The sequence below is a fragment of the Rousettus aegyptiacus genome, unplaced genomic scaffold (assembly GCF_014176215.1).
Source record: "Rousettus aegyptiacus isolate mRouAeg1 unplaced genomic scaffold, mRouAeg1.p scaffold_m13_p_16, whole genome shotgun sequence".
NCBI lineage: Eukaryota > Metazoa > Chordata > Mammalia > Chiroptera > Pteropodidae > Rousettus > Rousettus aegyptiacus.
The window spans coordinates 12731813-12747430 of record NW_023416291.1 but is presented as its reverse complement, the minus strand read 5'-3'; the positions used below and the strand labels follow the sequence as shown (position 1 = coordinate 12747430).

The 15618-nt window shown below is 36.9% G+C and overlaps 1 protein-coding gene across 6 annotated transcripts in view; it reads left to right on the top strand.

The window, feature by feature from the left end:
* The window catches only part of INPP4B (inositol polyphosphate-4-phosphatase type II B), a 553469-nt gene that overhangs the window by 246195 nt on the left and 291656 nt on the right, over positions 1–15618 (top strand). The gene's annotated exons all lie outside the window — the stretch shown is intronic.

Genomic DNA, 15618 nt, shown 5'->3' with positions numbered 1-15618 from the left:
GATAAAGGCTATGAAGAGAAATAGCAGAGTTCTGCAGGGAGACAAGGGAGGAATCTCCTATGGCCTGGCTGAGCAGAGGGTATTCTCTGGACGATGGCACTCGAACCGAGTTGAAGTATGAGGAAGGGAATTCTGGGCAGATGGAATGGCAGTGAATGAAGACAATGACTGATAAAAGGAAGGAGTGGCTGTAGCAAAGTCACAGTAGTAGGAAGACATAAGGTGAAGCTGGTTTGAAATTAGATGAAAATGGATATGAAAACTGACCCAGTCCCGTAGAGCCTTTCTGGCTACGGTGAGCTGTCTTCAGAACAGCTTCACCTGGCCACTTTTTGCCCTTGACATTTCTGTGCAATGTCACTTGGTCTTCTCTTCTGATACCCTGAATATAGATGCTTTCGAATGTATCAGTCGACCCTATGCTCTTCCATCCCCTGCCAAGGTACAGAGAAAATGCCTTAAAACCGTGCAAGGAGGTTCTCAATGTGTTCCTTCTTGCGAATGCCAGTTCCACGGGATTTTCTGCATCACATGGTTTGGAGACAAGAAAGTGTGCAAATTTCGGAATACTGTAACACTCTCAGGAGCTCTAAATGCACATTAGCATATTATAGGTTTGGGGAATTCTGTGGTAAATCCATATGTGTGTAGGTAGGTGTACGAGTGTGTATATGTATGTGTATGTGAACCATGATTTAACTTGATATTTCCTCACGGCTATTTCCAGGTTAACATTAGGAGACATTTCAAAAGTTTCTTTTATGGGAATATGAACTTTAACGGGTTCCTTGTCCTCATAAGGCTGGCCTGTTTTTTAAGTGACTTGACTTATTGCTCTGCATGTGAAACTATAATAGATAATTTTTTAGAATCTCTAGATTTGAAATACTATCAATTCATAAAAAATATGTTTGTTTCAATGGCTTAACTTTTTCAGGCAGAATATTTTTCTTGAGCTGAATTATATGTTAATTGCTTCAAATTCTGATTAAACTTAAATGTACAAATATAGCTTTAAGTACCAATGAGGAGCACTGGAGTAAGAGCTTACTAAGTAATTTTAAATATCGATATTAGTAATGTTTTTCTCTTAAATCAAACAAAGGAAAACCACAAAAAATACTGTTTATATCTTAGCTTCTCTGAATCATTTTTTTCCACTAAAAATGCTTATTCTCCTTAATCTGTAAAATGCTCACAGTTAAAAAAAAATCTTAAAGTGAGAAAAATGACTTGGGGCAGTGCCTACTTTCACAACTAAAGAATGATTTGATTTTACATAAAATTCGGAGATTTTATATTTGCAGTAATAAAAGTTTTAAGAACTCAGAGTCTGAAAGTTCATGTGCTTATTTTAGAAGAGAGGTTTTCAATATCTCTCTAGAGAGGGCATTGACTTTTTAAGATCAATTCCATATCTTTCAATTCACTTAACTATTATTAAACAATAAAAATAAATCAAGAAAAATTTTCTAGGATTTAACAACTTAGAAACAAAAGGCCTCGTTTCGTCCCCAGAAAGACAAGAGACAGCTGTCTCTTAATTATTACACTTGCCATTTGCTTTCTACTAGAAATGTGTCTCAAAATTGGAATCTAATTAGAAATCTTAATTGAAAATGGCTAAAGAAAAAGAAAAAGAAGAAAGATCAACATGGAAATATAGAAGTGGGGAGAAAAAATAGAACTGGTAATATTCCAGCCAGATTGAATAATCACTTATCTTAAAATGAGTTGGCCTCTGGGGAACGTATTATCTGGCATGAAATTGAACTTTGCTTTTTTCTTTTTCAAGAAGAATTTTCTCAACCAAATGAGGTTTTTTCATTTCTATACATTGTAATTTTTAGGGATTATATTTTGCTCAATGCAAAAATAATAATTTTAAGGTTTTGAGGCCTGAGTTAAATTCCAGCCCCCTAGCTTGTTTTCTAAATAACTCTGGGCAAGTTTTCTAACTATTTTCAATCTCGGTTTCCCCATCTCTAAAATGGAACTTCTAAATCCTATTTTGCGTTGTGGTTTCTTTCTTCTTTGTGTCTTGACTTACACAGTGATGGTATGTTGTAGCAGATCTAGATATATTAAGTTCTAGAAAGAAAGGAAACAAGAAAGTAACAAGGAAACAAAATTAAATTTGAGAATATATATCATAATATCCAGCACAGAATATTACAAATACTAAACATTCAGAAAGTGCTTATCGATTCTGTACCCTGCAGGCCAAAACTGAAAGGCAGATTCATTAATCCTTTTACAAAAGCTTTCTTTTTTTTTTTTTTCTTGTAGATATTTTGGATTCTACTCTCCAGATCGTAAATCCCATTTAAAGGCAGATTGGCATATTATTTCTGAATTAAAGTGCTTTGTATGCTGTTAGGCATGATAGTTGCTCAATTAATATTTGTTTAATTGAGTAAAACTGTGAACTGGTAGCTCCCAGAAGTTGGATAACCCAAATTCTTCTATTCTCTGGTGTATGAGCATTCTCTCTAACGTCCGAAGCGGGAGCAGTTATGCCTCCTGTGAATGATTTCATTCAGTGATAGTGCACCCACTTCCTGCTGCTCCTCCATGTACTCTGCTCCCATCAGATTAGTTAATTTCCTGTTATTTATGCCTGTTCTGCACTGTGGCTTCTTGTCTTTGCTTACATTGCCTCTATTGTTAATATTTTTTCCCTGTTGCTTTTTACTCTTCCTTCTTTCTTTTCCTACTCTTCCTTCCGTTTATTTATCCCCACCATTTTGATGTACAAATCTCTTAAAGTCCAGTGAAATGTCATCTCCTCCATGAAGCCGTATCAGGTAGCTCCTGCGATTAGACCCTTCGGATTTTGTTGTTGCTGTTGTTTTGAGGTACTGTCCCTGTTCGCCATCTGTGGGAAGTGACCCCGACACAGAGCTAGTGAAAACCCAGGAACACATGTTAATGGCTCTTTCTTTCCATCCTGTACTCCACCCTGTTACCTTTTACCAAAAATCTCACCAAGAGGGTAAACATCTGACAGTTGTTGCTTGTTTCCACTCGGGCGTCTGGGTTGCTGGTGGGATGAATTTAGGCCATGAGCAGCGGGCTGCAGTCGCATCAGCTGTCTGAGCCAGGTCGGCTTTTTGAGAGTATCCTTAGTTTTGGCCGCTGTATCCCTTGGAGTCAGGAGACTGATTCTTAGGATACCTGCCTTGGGGCCCCTGATTTATGTCCCTGATTTATGACGTGAATTTACATGCGATGCTGGATACTTCTCCTCCACAGAAGTCCACTCCACTGCTTCCCTGCCCCCAACCCCAGACTCAAAGGAGCCCTATTTACTGATGCTCGTTCAGATCCAACTGAAGTTTATCAATTAACTCTTTGTAACTGGAACTTTTAACCCCTATAATTATCATTCTTCCTATTAATATATTTTTCCCAGTTTTTTCTTACTCCTTTATGGAACAGATTTCCTTTTTCTTCCTTTTATATTTCTGCATTCCTCTTGATTGACCCAATTCACATTAGTTATTATCAAAGCATTCCAATCACATCTCTCTAAGGCCATTTTACACTTGTCTAGCCATGTCTAATGATAGTAAATATTATTAAAATTAATAATGCTAATAATATTTATTGACAACTTGCTACATTTTCTAATGTCTTTTTTGTTTTATAATCATTATTTAAAATTCTACACACAGTAAAATTCATACTTTTTGATATACAGTTTCAGAATTTTAAACAAATAAAAATTACATGTTCACTACCACAGTCAAGATTCAGAAACCCCAAATCTTCCCTCTTCTACCCCTTTATGATCAACTTCTCCTGCTAACCTCCAGCTAGGAGAAACCACTGGTCTGTTTTCTGTTTCTATAATTTGCCTTTTCCAGAATCGAATCTTACAGTATGCAGCCCTTTGAGTTTGGCTTCTTTCACTTGCCATAATGTGCTTAAGATTTACCATTATGTTCTGAAAGCATACTTATATGATTTTAATTCTTTTAAATTTGTCACATTTTTATGGCCCATTAAAGAAAAGAAAGAAAGAGTGCCTGCAGGTCAAAATCACAAGAACATTAGAGGGGAAATGAAAAACCCAGTCTTATGAGATTTAAAATTTCTCCAAGGGTTAATTCCTTTTCCCAGTTTTCCTGCTTTTGTTTATTTTTTTCAACATCCTTAGATAACTTGTTTTTTGTGTGTGTTTACTTTTCTAATCAATGGGAGATATAGTGTTTAGTTGCTGTAGTCCATCTCTGCTAGAAATGGAACAACTAAAAACTTTTCATATATTAATTTATTTCTCTCCACAAGTAATTAGACAGGAATTAGGATAGTCTCCATTTATGATGTGGAAACTAAGGCATAGTATAGTTAAGTAAATTGTCCAAGGTTCCAGAGTAGGTAGTAGAGCCTGGGGAGTCTGGATTCATAATAGGTCTTTTGACCAGCCTCTCTCTGTCTAAATCATTGCAATAATAAGTACATGTGAGAGAGACTCCGATGTACGTACTAGCGAAATTATGAAAGAAAGAGCCCAGAATGAAAAGAAGAAATGTCGAACAAAGGCACACTCATTAACTTGCAAGACAAGGAAATAAAACCTGGTGAAGGAACTCTCAAAGTAGTTTCCTAAAGGGAAAAGAACCAAGCGGTGTTAAGTGGGAAATGTGGTGGGGGAGGGGGGGGCAGGGTGGAGGCAGCAGGGAGAGAAGGTGCCGAGGTGGGTTGTGCTATTTAAGGATTGAAAACTAGTATTTTGGCCATGATAGAATATAAAAGGAAATTTTTTCATTTATAGTAGTGCATTCTATATAGTACCTGCTCAGTTCTATGTCACATGAATGAAAGAGTATGTGACTTCCTTTTCTTACTCCTCCTTACACGTGGGACCAAAGCAATTCTAAAAGTTGGGGAGTTTCAGCCTGAGAGTGAGAAAATGGAACAATATGAAAGACCGCACATGTTTTATTCAGTCTTCAGACATAAATTAATAACGTACTTTTCAATTAAAACCTGACCTTGAATACCATACCGCCTCAGGGGCAATCCTTCATATTCTCCGGATGACCCCAGAAGATCAGCCCACAGTATAGAGGAGATTCGTTAAATCAATCCATGATTTTCTTTAGTCCCATTAGAGGCACCAGACGCATGCTAGGTACATTTTCAGGTGGAACAAGGGCTTGGGACTTCACCGCTCAGTCTCATTCTTTCTGGTGACACTCTATCCATTTCTAATTCAGCAACTTTCTTTTCTTTTCTTTTATTACATATTGTTTGCTCTTACTTACACTGTAGTGCAGTTTTATTGAGTAAATATTTTAAGGTAGAATATGTGATTGTGTACACTTGGGAGTGTAAGGAAAATGCTTGGAGTGAAAGAATTAAAATTCATCATCTGTATGCAACAGGCAGTATGAATGAGAAAACTTAGTTATGCTGTATTATATTTTTTGTAGATAACCTTAGGCGCTCGGTGAACTTCTCTGGAGAGCTAAAGTGAAATTATAATAATCACATATATACATTTATTCTTGCCTGTCATAATAAAAGGCAGGAGATAAAATTTTAATTAAATTCATTATCTGTCTTACTTTGAAATTTCAAATTTCAAAAGAAAATGAGCAATTAATCATCAGAAACTATAGATAATTTAGTTAAACTAATTTGAACCTGAAATGCATTATCATAAGGAATTCAATCAGTTCTGTGAATTAATAACTTCTGATGTCTGTATTAGAAATGCCCTGAGGATATAATCAAAGCTTCGGTTTTAGTTTTGCTCTAGCATGTGGTATACTTAACAGGACTTGGATATATGCGTGTGACAATGTTCATGAGAATTCTGAGACATTTGATGTTGCTGAGGCAGCACTTCCTCAGAGTCCTCTTCTTTAGTGCATGGGGGAAAAAAAATCAGCCTCCAGCCAAATTAAAATTCTCTCTCTATACATCTCTGCTTCCTGAGACAGGCGTGAGAGACGCTGCGAGGAGTCATTATACATGGAATGTGCAGTTGTTGGATAGAAGTATCAGAAAAAAAAAATTGCTCTCTTAAGTACGACCAATAAACTGTCCTTTATCTCGTTTTTCATGACAGAAAAGGCCATTAAAAAATACGCAAACATCTAGCAAGGTGCTATATAGCCCTTTTGTACTATTTTTTAAAAACCTTTGCTACGTGACAGCAATTTTTCTTTTTTAAAGTAGATTTGGGACTCGAGACCAGGTTTTACAAGTATTTGTTAAATAAGCAAAACCCAATGTATCACATGTAATATTTATAGAAGAAAAAGTTTCCCTGAGATTCGTCTTTTCTGAAACACCCAATTTTCATTATCCTTTGGGTGATGTGTGAGAAGCAACCGAGAGTGTCACCCTCTGGAGAGAAGGGTACAAAGTTCACCTCAGAACACAGGTCCTTCTTCCTCTTCCCAGTGTGCCCATTAGCCAGCTGGGTACGTGGAGCTCTTCTGTCCCATTTCTGGGCCTCAGTGTTCTCATCTCTTAAATGGGATCACCCCCTAGTTCCTTTAAGTCTCCTTCAGTTCTGTATCTGTTAAAATATTTTATCCTGGTATTTTAAAGAGTGATGACTGAGATTTAATGAAGCATGTTTCACGTCCTCGCTTTGTAACTCTTCAGGGTGCTTTCATCTTTGTGACTGACAGAACACTTTCTAACAAATCGGGTAGCTGTCTAGCTATAGTCCCAAAGCTGGTCCAGGTGTTTGCCCTCGTGGCATCGGGTCACTGTTTTAAACGATTTCAATTCTGATTGGGATCTGATGCAGTGCTAAGGCAAAGCCCTCTGAGTGCTCAGGTTCAAGGGCACCTTGTCACAGGGAGCGACAGAGCCTTTCCCCTTCACTTGATATACGGTGGAGACTAGCATTGTTCTTGTTCTAATTTGAAACATTTGGCTAACCTCTGATTTATAAGGAACCAAAGAGTCATAGTCCCTCTACTTGCTGAACGGAGTTCTCTGCATCGCTGCTTCATGTTCTGCCTTTTTGAACATCAAGATTTTGCCAGTTTCAGCGATCATTTAAGACTCTTTGTGATTTCAGATGATTTTTTACTGGATCGTGATCTCCAAAAGAGAGCTCTATCACTCCTTTGTTAAGTAGCCAGAATGCTGTCACTGGAGAATTGGATGTGTCCGATCGTTAGGTTCTATTTTTGAACTTCAATTATTTAGAATTTTTCTTCTGATTTTTTTTTTTTTCATGCTGGTTTGTCCACTGAAAATATAGTCACACCAGGACAAAGTAAAAGAACCAGAGATGAGTATGTCTCAATAGACAGGATATTATAAATAGAATTATAAAAATATCTATCATGACCTGGTTTTCTATTTCCTGGAGGTTCTGGTACTTAAGCATTAAATGCTATATTGATAGGTGATAGGTTTTCCAGAGGTTTTTATTTTTAAGAAAGAGAATGATGTAAATAAAAGCACAAATAAGTGTCTCCTAGACCTTCCTTCTTTATTTCTACACATTGCCCTAATTTCTTAAGGGATAATAAAAGTTTATCAATTTTTGTATGGTGAAATTGAAAGACGTGGTAGGTCTAATAGAGACAAGGCTCTGAAATCAGACACCCATGTTCACATCCTTGTTTCTCTAATTATTAAGCGGATTCTGGAACAAATTACTTTTTAACCTTTAGTTCTCCACCTGTAAAGCTGGAGTTTGTTCTAAAGACTAATTTAATATTTACGAATGATAGCACAGAGTGTGGAGCATAGTATGTACTCTGAAAAGGCCTATAAATACGTAGAAAATTTGGCTAAAATGAATTTTAGAAGCCGTGGTGAAGACAGCCCTTTATGGAGACTGAGGAGGGATATTAGTAGAGCCTCCTCTGATTCGCTCTTTCCGAGGAGGAAAGGGAAGTGTATTGTGCTGGTCAATAGTATTTTATTGAATTGATTCTCTTGTCTCCATCCTCTCTCTCCTCCTTCCTGTTTCAGGGTGTTCACAATAGTTTGAACCACTATGTGCCCTAAAACCCATAGTCCAGACATTTTTGGTGCATTGGTAGACTCTAGATGGTCCTACATTGATGACATTGAGACACTAGTTCTCATTGCGAGCTGTCATATAAGTGTCCTCGCCAAACTTCAACACTTTTAAAAGTGTGACATATCATGACCTGGCTCTCTTTGGGCCCAGGGGTACCTTGTTATGATCCTGCCAAGAGCCTGACAGACTGCCAAGAGTTGGACAGCAGAGCTGAGGCTAGAGAGAGCAAAGATAAAGGAAAGTAAGCCTGGGGGACAGAATCTAGGCTAGGTTAAGACTGACCACTGGCAAGAGTTCATCGCAAAGAGTCCGAGTAATAGGTAGGTGGGAAGATAAGCAGGTGTCAAGGGCCCTAGGCAGATGACCAAGACTGGGAGATCCTGGGAAGAAAGGAAGCACTGGAGATAGGACAAGAGCTAGTGGCTGGAGAGACTGAAGTCTGGGCAAAGATCTGCCAGCTCCTGGAATGACATGAGCCTTTAGCACTGACTTTTTATCTGCCGGAACTCCCTATTCACCTCTCCCAGTTGATGAGCCTGGAATCCAGGTGGTCTTCTATGCTTTAAAGCGGTGCTTCTAAAGCTTTAATATACATAGGAATCAACTGTGCTACGATACAGATTCTAGTTTAGATCTGACCCTGGCTCTTCAGAGGTCTGCATTTCTAACAAGCTTCCAGGTAGTGCAGATACTGCTGGTCCAGGGACCACGTTTTCACTGGCAAAGCCTTAAAAGACTGTTACTGATCGGTCCTGCTAACTCCATGGGTCTTCAGCTCTGTCTTACGTCGGTGCTGCTTCTAAGGGTGCAGATGAGAACATTGTTGGCCAGTTCAATACTGAGCCCCAGCTGCTGGACTTTTGATCAAATGGGAGCCCTGACAACTCTTATCTTTTTTCTTCTGTGACAAAGTAGATCTTCATCGAATTTAATATTGGAAGCAAAACCATACTGAGGGCCTGGAGAATTCAATTGTCCCTGACGCAATTGGTTTTCCCGAGCAGACGTGTTGCCCCTGAATGCTAAGCCATCGCTCTGATGAAAGTCACCCTCTGCCTGGTCAGAGGCCTCACGAGAAGCCAGGAGGGCCTTGACCTTAAAAAATGCCTGATTGTTTTTTCAAGTAAAATGTCAAATTTGCCTTTTTATGCCATTTTTCTCAAAATGAATCTTTTCCTGTAACTTTTTTTTGTTATTACTTTAAATCGTATAAAATAAGAATAAACCCCTGTTACTGTAAATAGGGACCAAGTTGAAAAACTTTGACTATCATTATCCTACGATGATGGTAAGCTTCAAAGTACCCTGACCTTTCCCACAAGGGAATAAGAACAGAGAAGGCAGAGAGATAAATCCGCATCTGGGTCATATTCCTAGTTTTACCTTTCTTGGCATTAGATAGTGTTCAGTTGATCCTTGGAAGGCCCGCCTATCCACACTCCATCTTGTACATTTCAGATGTTTAGAAGGTTTTAGAGTAACTTGGAATCGTGACTTATATCTGGTTTATCAGAATGTCTTGGCTTCAGAAGTTTCGGGACACTGATGTGAAGTGAGCAAGTTTCATGGCTTTGCTGCTGAGGCTGCACCATCGACATAACAGAGACCCGCAATTCTGTTTCTTTTAGAGATAGATAGAAAATAATAATCAATTCCACACTTCATATCATATCAAAGCACTGTTTGAAAACCTAAACAAAAACTATAGGTACATAGTGTCCCCAGGCCTCTGACACTCCCTGCCTGGGCCTCAGCCTGTGGGGCCAGGAAATATCTTTAACCAGAGGTCCACCTAGAACCCAAGAACAGCTCATCATATGATAAAGTACATCTGTGTCATCCTGGGTCACCGCCTAAACCGCAAGCTCCTCCTGTCACTTATCTTTGCCTATTGTGTCATTCTATCTTCCTAGGAGCTTTGTTGGCCATGACTCACTCTTCCCCTAATCTTCTCACTTGTAAAATATTGAATAACATCCACGGGGATATGTGAAAAAAAAAAAGTCTCACCTATTACTTAAGAAAATATTTTCTTTGTCTCTCTGTCTTAATGGAAACTTTGTTTTCCGGCATTTTCTACCTCTTTGCTGTCCGCTCTAATGGATCCTGGAGACAGGGTCACAATTTTCCTAGTGACGCAAGAAGCCCCGTTAGCTGTTATGACCTTATTATTATTATTTTTTAACATTGTTGATGTCTGCCTCTACCATACCTCTACCCTTATTTATTATGCTCCTTGGCCAAACAACTATCTCCTTCAGACTTTTCGACCAAGCACTTAGTTTTTTGCTGGTCCCCCAGGTCCCGCCTGCTGCTCTCTGGGAGATTTCCGTTTCTATGGGAATAACCCATCTAACGTCTTCGATGCACAGTCTCTTTGTCTTGCTGGCTCTAGTGACAGTCACCGCCACCCCCATTTCAGTCACCCGTCTATGCCATGACTGTACCGGGACTTCTCATCATAGTGCTTCTCTCGCCTCCCAGCGTGTTGTGTCTTTCTCCTTTAATGACTTCCCCATCCAGCCCGGAAGCTGGTCCACCACATTGGTAGTGTTACATCCTTGGCTTCGCTCTCCCATCACTGCGTCAGCAGACGCAACCTCAGCACTGTATCAACTCAACTGTCCTCCACCAGGCTGCCGAGTACTGCTAGAGAAAGCACACTAGTTGGACTGAGGCCCCACAAATTCATAGTCTCCAGGCTCAGCTGGACCCACACGACTGCTCCTACTTATTCCTTCATCCGGTGCTCATAAAGGCCAGCTCAAAACTCCGTTCTTTGTCTAAAAGCTCCTGCCCTACGTCTTCCCTATTTTTTCCTGAACTCACGCCTTTGCCTCTTTTTAATTAATTCAATTCATAATGAATATTTAGGACATACTAAATGTATAAAGAAAAGTGTAATAGGCGTTTCATACCTATTATCCAGTTTAAAAAATTAATTTCTCAATACAGTTGAAGGCTTCTGTGTTCCCCTCCCCGATCGCATCTCCCCAAACCCTCCTCCCAGACATAACTCTTTTGATTTTAATGTTTATCATGCATTTCTCTGTGATCGTACCTCTTGTGTATGGATCCCTATATAACACAAATTAGGCTATAAGTTTACGTATTTTAAACATTTCTGTAATTGCTGTCATATCCCTCCCTCTCTGTCCTCCTGCCCCTCCTCACTCTGTCTCCTCTTTTCTCTATACTTGGTTTGTGAAGTTAATCCATATTGATATGTGCAATGAAGATCTGGTCTATATAGAACAAACAGACAACAATAGATTTATCTACTTTCTTGTTGATTGACATTAGCCTGTTTTCAATACTTTAATATTAGGAGCTGGTTTGCCTCTGTCCTTTGGTATGTATTGCAAGAATTTCTCTAAACTATAGCTCAGAAATGGAATTGCTTTTCAACTTTGCTAGACAGTTCTACATTATTTTTCATTGTGGTTAGAATACCAGCAGTGCGTAAAAGTTTATGTTGCTGTAAATCCTCAGCAGTATTTGAGGTTTTGAGACTTAAAAATTCTTCCTTATTGATGGTTATATCCTTCCATTTCATTTGGTTTTAATTTGCATTGCCATGATAACAAGCGAAGTTGAAAATTTCTTAATATGTTTCTTGGCAGTTTGTGTTTGATATTTTTGAATTACCTGTTTACATATTTTGATAGTTTTTCCCATTGGATTGTTTTGCTAACATTTTAAATATATTCTGGAAACTAAATCTTTATCACTTATGTTTATTACACATGTTATTTCCTTTTTCTGCTTGTTTTAGGTATAATTTGCTTTTTTTCTAGTTACAAGGTGAAAATTTGATCATAGATTTGAGACCTTATTCCTTTATATAAATATTTAATAGTATAAATTTCCCTCCAAGGATATTTTGATATGTAGAGTAGTGATTTTATTCTGATTCAAATATTTGCATATGTGTGTATATATCCTATTAATAACTTCTGAATCATAAGACTATATATGGATATATAATATACTTATGCGTATATGTGTATAGCTATCCACATATATGTATGTATATATGCATATGTATATATGTGTGTATGTATGAACATATATATATAAATATAAAATTATTTAGAACTGTATGTTTAATTTCCAAATATTTAGAGATTTTCCAGATATTTTTTATTTTAGTTAAATTTTATTGTGGTTAGAAAATACATTTGTGCCTATTTTAGTTCTTTTAAACTTGTTAAATTTTGTTTTCGAGCTAGGATATAATTTAAGTGAATGTTCTATGTCTATTTTGAAAAAAATCAATATTCTGTTTTTGGATGAATAGTGTTACAAAAGTCGATTAGGTCAAGTTGTTGGTGGTGTGGTTTAGTCTTCTGCATCCACACTGACTTTCTGTCCACTCCTGCCCGTTACTGAGGGAAAATGTCAGTATCTCCAAGAAGATCCTTGTGGACGTGTTTGTATCTTCTTTTCAGTTCCTTAAGTTTTTGCTTTCTGTATTATGAAGCTCTGTTGTGGGCGCATTCATATTTAGGATCGTTCTGCCATCTTGGTGAATTAACCATTTTATCATTACATGATGTCTCGCTGATATTCCTTGATGTGAAATCTATTTTGTCTGATATTAACATAGCCACTTCAGTTTTCTTTTAATTAACATTTGCATGATACATATTTTTGATCCTTTTACTTTTAATCAATGTCATTATATTTAAACATAACTATGATTCATGTAGTCAGGTCTCGTTTTTTAATTTAAGTTAATAATTTCAGTCTTTTAATTGGTGTGTATGTGTGGTTGTGTGTGTGTGTGTGTAGACTGTTAGCATTTAATACGACTAATGATGTGGTTGAATTAAAAAAAAACCATTTTGCTAGTTTTCTATTTATTCTGTGTGCTTTGTTTTTGCCCTGCTTTTTAAGATTTATTGAACACATTTTTGTTATTCAATTTTATCTCCACTGTTGGCTTATTATTTATACTTATTTTTTGTAAATTATAGTGCTTACCCTAGGAATTCGTATATATATTTTATTAATCACAGTCTACCTTTAAATATTTTTGTGATATAGTTGTATACTATACTTGTGGTGTGAGAACTATATAACAATAACTCTCATAACTCTCATTCCTCCTTCTCATCCTTTTTCTATTGATGCTACATATGATTTTATGTGTGTGTGTGTGTGTGTGTGTGTGTGTGTGTGTGTGTGTGTATAGACTATAAGCATACCATACATAACTACTGTTTTTGCTCCAGACCAGTCGTTGCAAACTCTGACCTGCAGACCAAATTCCAAATGCCGGTTAGTTTTGCAAAAAAGACATCATTGTAACATGGCCATGTCTATTCGTTTATGTATTGTCAGTGGTGCTTTCACACAACAACAGAACTGAGTGGTCATGACAAAGACTGTCTAGGCCAAAATGCCTACAATATTTGCTATCTGCCTTTAACAGAAAAGGTGCGCCTGCCTTAAGCAATTTTATAAGCACTAAAAAGAAGAAAAGATTAAATGAACATTTCCTTTCTTTTGCACTGTTTATAGTGCTCTTCATTTCTTTTGTAGATCCAGGTATCTCGCTGTAGGGTCATGCTTGAAGAACTTCCTTTAATATTTCTTGTAGTTGTAGGTCTGCTGATAATGAGTTTGTTAGTTTTTATTTGTCTGGATGAAGGTTTTTATTTCTCTTAATTTTCACAAGTTATTTTTACCTTGTATGGAATTCTGGATTGACAGTTTTTCTTCTTTCCGAAATTTGAAGATGTCACTCAGAAACAACATGATTAAAACTAGATGTGTCTTCTTTGACTACAGTTCCTCCTTTATTCTCCAGATTGTTTATTGGTTCATAATTTACTGCATTTCACCTGAATTTCTGCCTTTCATTGTCTCAACTCTAATATTACATCTAATGCCATCGCAGGTAATTCTGTGTAACAATTTTCTTTGGAATCCAGATTCTCTTCCATAGTCATCTGCTTTTATTTTGGCTTAGACCCTCATTGTTATTTTATTTTCTTAAAATATTAAAATAACCTCCAAACAGTTTGTATTCATATCAAGTTACAACCTTCCACTACATTCTCTTTTTTGATGCCAGTAAACTTTTTCAAAATCAAATATGACCATGTCACTCTCCTGTTTAAAGTATATTTAATGTGGTTTCCTTATGCTCTAAGAAGTAAGTTTAGTCTTTCTAGTTGTCTGTTTTAAATATATTGTGGTATGTAAAAAAATTCAGTCTATTCTTGTGCATGATTTTAAAACCAAACAATTTCCATATAGGCACAGAAAAGGAGCTATTGTACTCAACCATAACCCTAAGTAAATGTCTTACTTACCAGCTAGAAATGCAGTGGTTTTCTAGAGATTGACTAATAATGCAACTGATTCTTTCTGAGGCTGTATGCTTTAGTAACATGCATCAAATCTGAAATTTGTCCTCGAATACAACAAAGGAAGAATGAAAATGAATAGAATCATAAGAAGTTGTCATATAATCCTTGTTTGGAATACATGGCACCATTTTCTGTAAAATTAAAGTTGTTTTTCAGTTAGCGGATTAGTTTTGAATGGGTTACGGTATGCTTTAAATGGGACCATGTTAATGAGTCTTTTTAGGCACCTTACTTCAGGTGCATTACACAAGTACATGTACACCCACATGTAGAGTTGGCATTTATTTTATTAATTATTTACTGTGTGTGCAGAGTCGTGGTTTTGCTAGGATTCTTTCCTATTGCATTAGTTAGGTCTCTTTTCAATTTTTAAGGTGACCAATCAGGATTGGGGATTAGTCTTTCATGAAGAAGTACAGTAAAGTTAACCAAGTCCTATATCCACTTCTTACATGCATGGCCATCTTCCACAGATATAACCCAGCTAATGCTAATGCATTTGTCGTAGGTTCTTGAGAGAATGTGATGCAACGAATGTGTGTCTGACTTTATCAAAAAAGATTCTTAATTTAAATAGTAGGAAAAGAAATTAGAAATTAAAAAGTATTACCTTAATTCAAAATGTAATTTTTAAATGAACAGATTTGGTCTAATATATGGCCCAATGGCCCTTTATTCCAGTAAATACTCCTGGTTATATCCTTAGAAGCCCATGTGTATTTATCTGCAACTTCAAGATTCAAGATGCTTTCTGGATTTCATTTTTGCCAGATAATCTTTAAAAACTAGAGCTAAATTTTAATGAAGTCACCTTATTAAGAACAACCAAGAACTAAGTTGGAGACCAAATCAGTATGCCAAACCCAAACTCCATCATTGCTATCTCATTAAACAGCATTAGGTAGACATTTCAAGATTTTTATACATTTTAATTCATCTGGTAACTTGATTTAAAACTACATTGATTTTTTCCCCCCTAATTCATTCTTGGTCATGTATATCATGCTAAATATCAAGATGAATTGGAAACTGTTTAAGGCTGTCCGTATAACGGGGCATTACATTCTTGGAGAGGCTTCCTTTCCTTGTGCCAATTTTCATCATTTTGCTATTACTTTCATTTCCCCTTGAGCTTCAGCTTTTAAGAATTGTTATTCATTCTTTGCACCCTCTACTTCAATCATTAAACAATTAAACCTTCATCAGGGAGCAGCAAGAGACTCCGTG